General features: G+C 43.9%; 1 pseudogene; it reads left to right on the forward strand.

Annotated features, from left to right (window-relative positions):
• Window positions 1–679: 679 nt before the first annotated feature.
• On the forward strand, window positions 680–1,268 carry LOC116889810 (annotated as a pseudogene).
• Window positions 1,269–2,587: the final 1,319 nt, after the last annotated feature.

The following is a 2,587-nucleotide window of genomic DNA, read 5'->3' on the forward strand; positions in this document are numbered from 1 at the left end:
AGTATTATTTAGCTGTATAAATGGGGAAAATAATGTTTGTGTGACTAGTGTGACTAGATTAAGCTGTCTCCCCATGAAAAGCGTCAGTTCTCCTATGTACCAGTAGCATTTATTTATCATCTTCCTAGGGCTGCAGCAAAGCATCACATGCAAAATGGCTTTAAATCACAGGAATGTATTGTTGGTTCTAAGGTTAGGAGTCAAAAACACACACATGCACACACACACACACACACACACACACACACACACACACCAGTACCACCACCACTCCACAACCAAAACAAAACAACTAACCAATCAAACAAAAAACAAACAAACAAATCCCCAATTGTCAAGACAGCAATGTTCTCCCTGAAGTCCCTAGTGTGAGAGAGGGAGCCCTTCTTTGCCACTTCCAACTGATGATAGCTTATGTTGACACCCCCCCACACACACACCTCTGCCTCCATCTATAGGTGCTTTCCTTCTCTTTATGCTCAAATTTCCTTGTTTCTTTTCTTATCAACAAGGTCTCATTCTTTGCCTGGCAGAGAAATAGCTATGTAGAAGCTGGCCTTGAACTCAGTGCGACCCAGTTGCCTCTGCCTCTATCCCTACCTCCCGAGTGCTGGTGGTCAGTGTGTGCTTTACACTTCTTTGGCATTCTCTCTGCTGCTGCCTCCTTGTGTCCCTCCAGCTTCTCCTGTGCTAACTGCCTATGCCTTGGTAGTCAGGCTGAGCAAAGCAGAAGGATTAGTTGGGACCTGTCTTGGTGACTCCATGATCCCCAGGCACTGTGACCCTCATGTAACCATCATGGCCCTCTCAGGGGCCCTAGGACCCTTCTTTGTTTTTATGGCGACTATCAAGTGAGCCCCCAGGCTCAGCAAGGGTACCTACAGTGTGATGAAACGTGCTTACAAGAGACATGTCTGAGCCCTGCCTATGCTGAAGAAAATGGGCATTGATTTCATTCTCCTTCAGAAAAGCATTGGTGCTCTTGAAGTGACCTGTGGCATTCTCATGACCCCGGTACCTGGGAGTCCCAAAGATGTGGCCAACTTCTCCCTGCTCTTGCTGGTGTTGGGTGTGCTTTTCTTTCATCGGCTGGTCAGTGATCCTCTCAAAGCCCATGCTCTGGTGTTCGAGATCCTACTCACCTGCCACCTGCTGATTACCCACAAGCCTGAAGACGGTCTTCTGAGAAGAAGGCCTTGCCTGAGAGTGCAGAGAAGTAAACCTATTTATATGAGAAGGCCTCACAGGGCAGAGCGAAAGTATCATAGAAAATTGGAAGTGCAAAAAGCAGACCCTCCAGTCAGTTGCCTCCTTGACACCCAAGATGATAGCAGTCTATGTTTTTATTTATTTATTTTGGGGGGAGAGAGAAAGAACACAATCTGCAGGTTAATTGGCTGTGTATATCTATACCCTAAAGTGACCTGCCCACATTGACATTCATGTATCACCTTTAATCACTCTGGAGTAACATCTTGCTGCATGTACATGTGTATGACTACTATTGAGGTGTATTTGTGAGATGGACTCCAACAAGCATGTGACTGCGAGATTATACATCGGAGCATGTATTTAACGTGTACACACACATGTAGAGGAGACTCTTATCTTGAACACCTCCTGCTCAGGAATCCTTCCCTTTATAAATATATAAGTAACCTATTCCTGTATGGGGAGAGAATCCTCTGGGTTATTGTATAAACTTAAACTCATAATATTAGGAGGAGTTTCTTCAATTGAATTAGCCTCCTGTTCAACTTTTAAATTGTAAACACTTGACATTGAGTTTAATTAAAGCAAGGGATATATGCATATATGCAGCCAGCCAATAGGTAGTCTGATCCTTCAGGTGATGCGGTGGGAGGAGTCTTCTTGCCTTTGTCTGACCCCAAGCTTCTGAGCTCTTTGGCTAATGGTTTGAAATTCCATTTGTAACGTTTTACTAGACACCTTCAATTTTTTTTAAGCACAAACCTCCCCCACCCCAACCCCCCACCCTCCCCATTTTCAGTAGCCAATCAGGATCTGGCAGGTTCCCCACTGTTTCTACAAAGAGACCATAGATTGGTCTGTTACAAGTTTCAATCTCCAGCCCTAGTGGTTTTCTGAAACCTGCAATTGGATGGAGAAGCTATGGCCAGTATTTATCTGTTGGGAGAGCTCCTATTGATCCCTCATCAAACTTTGTTGAATGCTAACAAAGTCCAAAATGCCCCCTAGAAATGTCTATTTTATACTTCTTCAGCATTCCAGTGGGTGGAGTTTAGCTGGGGAAAGGACATTTGACAGGCTGAGCAGTATGAAAATTTGCTTTTGTAGTTTCATACTGATGTTTCTCTTTGTTGCCTGTGCTTTGACAGTTTTAAGATTGTTGTGCTGAAGATGAGAAAGGGGGCAGGGGTTGTGTGTAGAGAGAGTGCTTATTGTATTTTTTTCAATGTCATTGTTCTTGGTCATTGGTACCTGTCTTCTTTCTCTCATCCTTTCAAAAGAAAGATTTTTAAAAATTTGGGGGGAAAAGGATGTACTACGGTGCCAAGCCAAATTATCTTGTTCTTAAAAGGTGTCCACACTTGATGCAGGACCT

The sequence above is a fragment of the Rattus rattus genome, unplaced genomic scaffold (genome assembly GCF_011064425.1).
Source record: "Rattus rattus isolate New Zealand unplaced genomic scaffold, Rrattus_CSIRO_v1 flattened_line_182862, whole genome shotgun sequence".
In the NCBI taxonomy this organism is placed as follows: Eukaryota; Metazoa; Chordata; class Mammalia; order Rodentia; family Muridae; genus Rattus; species Rattus rattus.